This window comes from Hyperoodon ampullatus, assembly GCF_949752795.1.
Source record: "Hyperoodon ampullatus genome assembly, chromosome: 9".
Taxonomy (NCBI): domain Eukaryota; kingdom Metazoa; phylum Chordata; class Mammalia; order Artiodactyla; family Ziphiidae; genus Hyperoodon; species Hyperoodon ampullatus.
In genome coordinates, this window is record NC_136922.1 from 66,737 (window position 1) to 77,362 (window position 10,626).

Here is a 10,626-nt window from a genome sequence, read left to right on the forward strand (position 1 = left end):
TTGAGGGAAGGCAATGAGGCGGACTTGAAAGTGAGGCAGAATAGCAGGAAACAGATTTCAAGAGGTACGTTGGAATCGCCTTTAAAGCACAGGAAGAGGGGCACAACTTCGACAATGATGCACTTGGCCAAAAAGGGCGTATGCGTTTTCTCCTGAATATATTCAGGAGAAAACGCATACGCCCTTTGTGGCCAAGCAAGCAAGTGGGCAATGCAAATCTGCACTACAAAGAAGTATCACTTCCCACCGGTCAAAAGGGACATCCACAAAATGTGTAAAAACCAGAAAGGCAAGACAGGCCCTGGAGAACAGGGAGCCTTGTTATGCTGATGGGCGGGATGTAAATTGCCAACTGCCTCTCTGGAGGAGTGCATTGTGTTCCCTAAAACAAGTAAACAACAGAGCTACAGAGCCAAGGGCACTTCCAGTCTAGGGAATATACCTTGGGAAAACTGAAAATCAAAAAGACACAGCCACCCCAAAATTTAGGGCTGCACTGCTTACAAGGACCTCAACTTGGGTACACCTTAAATATCCCAGGAAATATAAAAATGGTTCAAAAAATTGTGGTACTTACGTACGATGGAATATCCCTCAGCCATGAAATCAATGTCATAAGACCAGTAGCAGCAAAATGGGTGGATTCAGGTACGATGATTCTAAGTGAAATAAGTCACACAGAAAAAGAAAGTCATCATAAGATATCACTTATGAAGATCCTGTAAACATGGCTACACTTGAACTGAGTTAGGAAAGAGAACAGTGTCTCACATTTAGAAAACACTCTTATGCCTGCTTAAGGGGGAAGGAGAGGTGGGGTGATGCATAAAACCAGAGTTTGATATAAGCACAGGTACCGTTCCAAAAACCAACTATGGAATAGACAAGACCTACACCTTCCTCAGTGAAAGGGACTCAAAACCCCATATTTCCCGCAGAGGAATATACCTGACTAGTAAGAATCTTAAAAGCTATGTATTGATATGTCTCCGTAAAAGGGAATCAAGTGTGTCTAGACTGGGATAAATATGGCAGCGAGAATCAGCTCAAACCCACTATAAAAGGAATTTCAAAAATAAAACAAAAAACTGGGAAATTCTTTACAATTCCTTCAGGGTCTCTGATGAAACCTGAAATGGCCCTATCTACAATGACAGCTGGATGTGGCATAAGGCTGGACACTTGGGACTGAGAGGATTGGTGAGATTGGGTGAGCAAATGCAGACCCTTTAAAGCAATAATGCATGGCACACATTCCATGGGTCCCAACTCTCCAGGTTGAAGGGAATATTACTACAGATATAACATGTACGGGAATCCTTGAGAACGGACACACTGTGAATACGAAAGGTTTCTAAAACTCAACGAATAGTCCCTCTCCTGGTGCTCCGTTTGACTTTCCATCTGCTTTATTATCAACCTCCCAACTTGGAGAGACAGCCCCTTTAACCTCCTGGTTCGCACAGGTTGCCAATTTGGCAGAGGATGAAAGGGAAGAGGGAGAACCAATGAGAGAGTAGCTGTTAGGCAGTTGGACGGGCACATATCACTCTAATTTCCCAGCAGGAAGAAGAATTAACCAAAGTCTCAGCCACCCACCGGGAATCAGTATAGATCCTGAACCAAAATTTTGGACTTGCGGTCAGCTCACCAAAAACGAGTTGAAAATGGAGCTCAGGGGCACAGCAATTCACAAACTGGCCGAGTAATAAAGGACAACTATCGTCCAAAAATCTGTTGAGGGAAGCCAACGAGGCGGACTTGAAAGCGAGGCAGAATAGCAGGAAACAGATTTCCAGAGGTACGTTGGAATCGCCTTTAAAGCACAGGAAGAGGGGCACAACTTCGACAATGATGCACTTGGCCAAAAAGGGCGTATGCGTTTTCTCCTGAATATATTCAGGAGAAAACGCATACGCCCTTTTTGGCCAAGCAAGCAAGCGGGCAATGCAAATCTGCACTACAAAGAAGTATCACTTCCCACCGGTCAAAAGGGACATCCACAAAATGTGTAAAAACCAGAAAGGCAAGACAGGCCCTGGAGAACAGGGAGCCTTGTTATGCTGATGGGCGGGATGTAAATTGCCAACTGCCTCTCTGGAGGAGTGCATTGTGTTCCCTAAAACAAGTAAACAACAGAGCTACAGAGCCAAGGGCACCTTCCAGTCTAGGGAATATACCTTGGGAAAACTGAAATCAAAAGACACAGCCACCCCAAAATTTAGGGCTGCACTGCTTACAAGGACCTCAACTTGGGTACACCTTAAATATCCCAGGAAATATAAAAATGGTTCAAAAAATTGTGGTACTTACGTACGATGGAATATCCCTCAGCCATGAAATCAATGTCATAAGACCAGTAGCAGCAAAATGGGTGGATTCAGGTACGATGATTCTAAGTGAAATAAGTCACACAGAAAAAGAAACTTATCATAAGATATCACTTATGAAGATCCTGTAAACATGGCTACACTTGAACTGAGTTAGGAAAGAGAACAGTGGCTCACATTTAGAAAACACTCTTATGCCTGCTTAAGGGGGAAGGAGAGGTGGGGTGATGCATAAAACCAGAGTTTGATATAAGCACAGGTACCGTTCCAAAAACCAACTATGGAATAGACAAGACCTACACCTTCCTCAGTGAAAGGGACTCAAAACCCCATATTTCCCGCAGAGGAATATATCTGACTAGTAAGAATCTTAAAACCTATGTATTGATATGTCTCCGTAAGGGAATCAAGTGTGTCTAGACTGGCATAAACATGGCAGTGAGAATCAGCTCAAACCCACTATAAAAAGGAATTTCAAAAACAAAACAAAAAAACTGGGAAATTCTTTACAATTCCTTCAGGGTCTCTGATGAAACCTGAAATGACCCTATCTACAATGACAGCTGGATGTGGCATAAGGCTGGACACTTGGGACTGAGAGGATTGGTGAGATTGGGTGAGCAAATGCAGACCCTTTAAAGCAATAATGCATGGCACACATTCCATGGGTCCAAACTCTCCAGGTTGAAGGGAATATTACTACAGATATAACATGTACAGGAATCCTAGAGAACGGACACACTGTGAATACGAAAGGTTTCTAAAACTCAACGAATAGTCCCTCTCCTGGTGCTCTGGTTTGACTTTCCAACTGCTTTATTATCAACCTCCCACCTTGGAGAGACAGCCCCTTTAACCTCCTGGTTCGCACAGGTTGCCAATTTGGCAGAGGATGAAAGGGAAGAGGGAGAACCAATGAGAGAGTAGCTGTTAGGCATTTGGACGGGCACATATCACTGTAATTTCCCGGCAGGAAGAAGAATTAACCAAAGTCTCAGCCACCCACCGGGAATCAGTATAGACCCTGAACCAAAATTTTAGACTTGCGGTCAGCTCACCAAAAACGAGTTGAAAAATGGAGCACAGGGGCACAGCAATTCACAAACTGGCCGAGTAATAAAGGACAACTATCGTCCAAAAATCTGTTGAGGGAAGGCAACGAGGCGGACTTGAAAGCGAGGCAGAATAGCAGGAAACAGATTTCCAGAGGTACGTTGGAATCGCCTTTAAAGCACAGGAAGAGGGGCACAACTTCGACAATGATGCACTTGGCCAAAAAGGGCGTATGCGTTTTCTCCTGAATATATTCAGGAGAAAACGCATACGCCCTTTTTGGCCAAGCAAGCAAGCGGGCAATGCAAATCTGCACTACAAAGAAGTATCACTTCCCACCGGTCAAAAGGGACATCCACAAAATGTGTAAAAACCAGAAAGGCAAGACAGGCCCTGGAGAACAGGGAGCCTTGTTATGCTGATGGGCGGGATGTAAATTGCCAACTGCCTCTCTGGAGGAGTGCATTGTGTTCCCTAAAACAAGTAAACAACAGAGCTACAGAGCCAAGGGCACTTCCAGTCTAGGGAATATACCTTGGGAAAACTGAAAATCAAAAAGACACAGCCACCCCAAAATTTAGGGCTGCACTGCTTACAAGGACCTCAACTTGGGTACACCTTAAATATCCCAGTAAATATAAAATTGGTTCAAAAAATTGTGGTACTTACGTACGATGGAATATCCCTCAGCCATGAAATCAATGTCATAAGACCAGTAGCAGCAAAATGGGTGGATTCAGGTACGATGATTCTAAGTGAAATAAGTCACAGAGAAAAAGAAACTTATCATAAGTTATCACTTATGAAGATCCTGTAAACATGGCTACACTTGAACTGAGTTAGGAAAGAGAACAGTGTCTCACATTTAGAAAACACTCTTATGCCTGCTTAAGGGGGAAGGAGAGGTGGGGTGATGCATAAAACCAGAGTTTGATATAAGCACAGGTACCGTTCCAAAAACCAACTATGGAATAGACAAGACCTACACCTTCCTCAGTGAAAGGGACTCAAAACCCCATATTTCCCGCAGAGGAATATATCTGACTAGTAAGAATCTTAAAAGCTATGTATTGATATGTCTCCGTAAGGGAATCAAGTGTGTCTAGACTGGGATAAATATGGCAGCGAGAATCAGCTCAAACCCACTATAAAAAGGAATTTCAAAAATAAAACAAAAAAACTGGGAAATTCTTTACAATTCCTTCAGGGTCTCTGATGAAACCTGAAATGACCCTATCTACAATGACAGCTGGATGTGGCATAAGGCTGGACACTTGGGACTGAGAGGATTGGTGAGATTGGGTGAGCAAATGCAGACCCTTTAAAGCAATAATGCATGGCACACATTCCATGGGTCCCAACTCTCCAGGTTGAAGGGAATATTACTACAGATATAACATGTACGGGAATCCTAGAGAACGGACACACTGTGAATACGAAAGGTTTCTAAAACTCAACGAATAGTCCCTCTCCTGGTGCTCTGGTTTGACTTTCCATCTGCTTTATTATCAACCTCCCACCTTGGAGAGACAGCCCCTTTAACCTCCTGGTTCGCACAGGTTGCCAATTTGGCAGAGGATGAAAGGGAAGAGGGAGAACCAATGAGAGATTAGCTGTTAGGCATTTGGACGGGCACATATCACTGTAATTTCCCGGCAGGAAGAAGAATTAACCAAAGTCTCAGCCACCCACCGGGAATCAGTATAGACCCTGAACCAAAATTTTAGACTTGCGGTCAGCTCACCAAAAACGAGTTGAAAAATGGAGCTCAGGGGCACAGCAATTCACAAACTGGCCGAGTAATAAAGGACAAGTATCGTCCAAAAATCTGTTGAGGGAAGGCAACGAGGCGGACTTGAAAGCGAGGCAGAATAGCAGGAAACAGATTTCAAGAGGTACGTTGGAATCGCCTTTAAAGCACAGGAAGAGGGGCACAACTTCGACAATGATGCACTTGGCCAAAAAGGGCGTATGCGTTTTCTCCTGAATATATTCAGGAGAAAACGCATACGCCCTTTTTGGCCAAGCAAGCAAGCGGGCAATGCAAATCTGCACTACAAAGAAGTATCACTTCCCACCGGTCAAAAGGGACATCCACAAAATGTGTAAAAACCAGAAAGGCAAGACAGGCCCTGGAGAACAGGGAGCCTTGTTATGCTGATGGGCGGGATGTAAATTGCCAACTGCCTCTCTGGAGGAGTGCATTGTGTTCCCTAAAACAAGTAAACAACAGAGCTACAGAGCCAAGGGCACTTCCAGTCTAGGGAATATACCTTGGGAAAACTGAAAATCAAAAAGACACAGCCACCCCAAAATTTAGGGCTGCACTGCTTACAAGGACCTCAACTTGGGTACACCTTAAATATCCCAGGAAATATAAAAATGGTTCAAAAAATTGTGGTACTTACGTACGATGGAATATCCCTCAGCCATGAAATCAATGACATAAGACCAGTAGCAGCAAAATGGGTGGATTCAGGTACGCTGATTCTAAGTGAAATAAGTCACACAGAAAAAGAAACTTATCATAAGATATCACTTATGAAGATCCTGTAAACATGGCTACACTTGAACTGAGTTAGGAAAGAGAACAGTGTCTCACATTTAGAAAACACTCTTATGCCTGCTTAAGGGGGAAGGAGAGGTGGGGTGATGCATAAAACCAGAGTTTGATATAAGCACAGGTACCGTTCCAAAAACCAACTATGGAATAGACAAGACCTACACCTTCCTCAGTGAAAGGGACTCAAAACCCCATATTTCCCGCAGAGGAATATATCTGACTAGTAAGAATCTTAAAAGCTATGTATTGATATGTCTCCGTAAGGGAATCAAGTGTGTCTAGACTGGGATAAATATGGCAGCGAGAATCAGCTCAAACCCACTATAAAAAGGAATTTCAAAAATAAAACAAAAAAACTGGGAAATTCTTTACAATTCCTTCAGGGTCTCTGATGAAACCTGAAATGACCCTATCTACAATGACAGCTGGATGTGGCATAAGGCTGGACACTTGGGACTGAGAGGATTGGTGAGATTGGGTGAGCAAATGCAGACCCTTTAAAGCAATAATGCATGGCACACATTCCATGGGTCCCAACTCTCCAGGTTGAAGGGAATATTACTACAGATATAACATGTACGGGAATCCTAGAGAACGGACACACTGTGAATACGAAAGGTTTCTAAAACTCAACGAATAGTCCCTCTCCTGGTGCTCCGGTTTGACTTTCCATCTGCTTTATTATCAACCTCCCAACTTGGAGAGACAGCCCCTTTAACCTCCTGGTTCGCACAGGTTGCCAATTTGGCAGAGGATGAAAGGGAAGAGGGAGAACCAATGAGAGAGTAGCTGTTAGGCATTTGGACGGGCACATATCACTGTAATTTCCCGGCAGGAAGAAGAATTAACCAAAGTCTCAGCCACCCACCGGGAATCAGTATAGATCCTGAACCAAAATTTTGGACTTGCGGTCAGCTCACCAAAAACGAGTTGAAAAATGGAGCTCAGGGGCACAGCAATTCACAAACTGGCCGAGTAATAAAGGACAAGTATCGTCCAAAAATCTGTTGAGGGAAGGCAACGAGGCGGACTTGAAAGCGAGGCAGAATAGCAGGAAACAGATTTCCAGAGGTACGTTGGAATCGCCTTTAAAGCACAGGAAGAGGGGCACAACTTCGACAATGATGCACTTGGCCAAAAAGGGCGTATGCGTTTTCTCCTGAATATATTCAGGAGAAAACGCATACGCCCTTTTTGGCCAAGCAAGCAAGCGGGCAATGCAAATCTGCACTACAAAGAAGTATCACTTCCCACCGGTCAAAAGGGACATCCACAAAATGTGTAAAAACCAGAAAGGCAAGACACGCCCTGGAGAACAGGGAGCCTTGTTATGCTGATGGGCGGGATGTAAATTGCCAACTGCCTCTCTGGAGGAGTGCATTGTGTTCCCTAAAACAAGTAAACAACAGAGCTACAGAGCCAAGGGCACTTCCAGTCTAGGGAATATACCTTGGGAAAACTGAAAATCAAAAAGTCACAGCCACCCCAAAATTTAGGGCTGCACTGCTTACAAGGACCTCAACTTGGGTACACCTTAAATATCCCAGGAAATATAAAAATGGTTCAAAAAATTGTGGTACTTACGTACGATGGAATATCCCTCAGCCATGAAATCAATGTCATAAGACCAGTAGCAGCAAAATGGGTGGATTCAGTTACGATGATTCTAAGTGAAATAAGTCACAGAGAAAAAGAAACTTATCATAAGATATCACTTATGAAGATCCTGTAAACATGGCTACACTTGAACTGAGTTAGGAAAGAGAACAGTGTCTCACATTTAGAAAACACTCTTATGCCTGCTTAAGGGGGAAGGAGAGGTGGGGTGATGCATAAAACCAGAGTTTGATATAAGCACAGGTACCGTTCCAAAAACCAACTATGGAATAGACAAGACCTACACCTTCCTCAGTGAAAGGGACTCAAAACCCCATATTTCCCGCAGAGGAATATATCTGACTAGTAAGAATCTTAAAAGCTATGTATTGATATGTCTCCGTAAGGGAATCAAGTGTGTCTAGACTGGGATAAATATGGCAGCGAGAATCAGCTCAAACCCACTATAAAAAGGAATTTCAAAAATAAAACAAAAAAACTGGGAAATTCTTTACAATTCCTTCAGGGTCTCTGATGAAACCTGAAATGACCCTATCTACAATGACAGCTGGATGTGGCATAAGGCTGGACACTTGGGACTGAGAGGATTGGTGAGATTGGGTGAGCAAATGCAGACCCTTTAAAGCAATAATGCATGGCACACATTCCATGGGTCCCAACTCTCCAGGTTGAAGGGAATATTACTACAGATATAACATGTACGGGAATCCTAGAGAACGGACACACTGTGAATACGAAAGGTTTCTAAAACTCAACGAATAGTCACTCTCCTGGTGCTCCGGTTTGACTTTCCATCTGCTTTATTATCAACCTCCCAACTTGGAGAGACAGCCCCTTTAACCTCCTGGTTCGAACAGGTTGCCAATTTGGCAGAGGATGAAAGGGAAGAGGGAGAACCAATGAGAGAGTAGCTGTTAGGCAGTTGGACGGGCACATATCACTCTAATTTCCCAGCAGGAAGAAGAATTAACCAAAGTCTCAGCCACCCACCGGGAATCAGTATAGATCCTGAACCAAAATTTTGGACTTGCGGTCAGCTCACCAAAAACGAGTTGAAAAATGGAGCTCAGGGGCACAGCAATTCACAAACTGGCCGAGTAATAAAGGACAACTATCGTCCAAAAATCTGTTGAGGAAAGGCAAAGAGTCGGAATTGAAAGCGAGGCAGAATAGCAGGAAACAGATTTCAAGAGGTACGTTGGAATCGCCTTTAAAGCACAGGAAGAGGGGCACAACTTCGACAATGATGCACTTGGCCCAAAAGGGCGTATGCGTTTTCTCCTGAATATATTCAGGAGAAAACGCATACGCCCTTTTAGGCCAAGCAAGCAAGCGGGCAACGCAAATCTGCACTACAAAGAAGTATCACTTCCCACCGGTCAAAAGGGACATCCACAAAATGTGTAAAAACCAGAAAGGCAAGACAGGCCCTGGAGAACAGGGAGCCTTGTTATGCTGATGGGCGGGATGTAAATTGCCAACTGCCTCTCTGGAGGAGTGCATTGTGTTCCCTAAAACAAGTAAACAACAGAGCTACAGAGCCAAGGGCACTTCCAGTCTAGGGTATATACCTGGGAAAAACTGAAAATCAATAAGACAGAGCCACCCCAAAATTTAGGGCTGCACTGCTTACAAGGACCTCAACTTGGGTACACCTTAAATATCCCAGTAAATATAAAATTGGTTCAAAAAATTGTGGTACTTACGTACGATGGAATATCCCTCAGCCATGAAATCAATGTCATAAGACCAGTAGCAGCAAAATGGGTGGATTCAGGTACGATGATTCTAAGTGAAATAAGTCACAGAGAAAAAGAAACTTATCATAAGTTATCACTTATGAAGATCCTGTAAACATGGCTACACTTGAACTGAGTTAGGAAAGAGAACAGTGTCTCACATTTAGAAAACACTCTTATGCCTGCTTAAGGGGGAAGGAGAGGTGGGGTGATGCATAAAACCAGAGTTTGATATAAGCACAGGTACCGTTCCAAAAACCAACTATGGAATAGACAAGACCTACACCTTCCTCAGTGAAAGGGACTCAAAACCCCATATTTCCCGCAGAGGAATATATCTGACTAGTAAGAATCTTAAAACCTATGTATTGATATGTCTCCGTAAGGGAATCAAGTGTGTCTAGACTGGCATAAACATGGCAGTGAGAATCAGCTCAAACCCACTATAAAAAGGAATTTCAAAAACAAAACAAAAAAACTGGGAAATTCTTTACAATTCCTTCAGGGTCTCTGATGAAACCTGAAATGACCCTATCTACAATGACAGCTGGATGTGGCATAAGGCTGGACACTTGGGACTGAGAGGATTGGTGAGATTGGGTGAGCAAATGCAGACCCTTTAAAGCAATAATGCATGGCACACATTCCATGGGTCCCAACTCTCCAGGTTGAAGGGAATATTACTACAGATATAACATGTACAGGAATCCTAGAGAACGGACACACTGTGAATACGAAAGGTTTCTAAAACTCAACGAATAGTCCCTCTCCTGGTGCTCTGGTTTGACTTTCCAACTGCTTTATTATCAACCTCCCACCTTGGAGAGACAGCCCCTTTAACCTCCTGGTTCGCACAGGTTGCCAATTTGGCAGAGGATGAAAGGGAAGAGGGAGAACCAATGAGAGAGTAGCTGTTAGGCATTTGGACGGGCACATATCACTGTAATTTCCCGGCAGGAAGAAGAATTAACCAAAGTCTCAGCCACCCACCGGGAATCAGTATAGACCCAGAACCAAAATTTTAGACTTGCGGTCAGCTCACCAAAAACGAGTTGAAAAATGGAGCACAGGGGCACAGCAATTCACAAACTGGCCGAGTAATAAAGGACAACTATCGTCCAAAAATCTGTTGAGGGAAGGCAATGAGGCGGACTTGAAAGTGAGGCAGAATAGCAGGAAACAGATTTCAAGAGGTACGTTGGAATCGCCTTTAAAGCACAGGAAGAGGGGCACAACTTCGACAATGATGCACTTGGCCAAAAAGGGCGTATGCGTTTTCTCCTGAATATATTCAGGAGAAAACGCATACGCCCTTTGTGGCCAA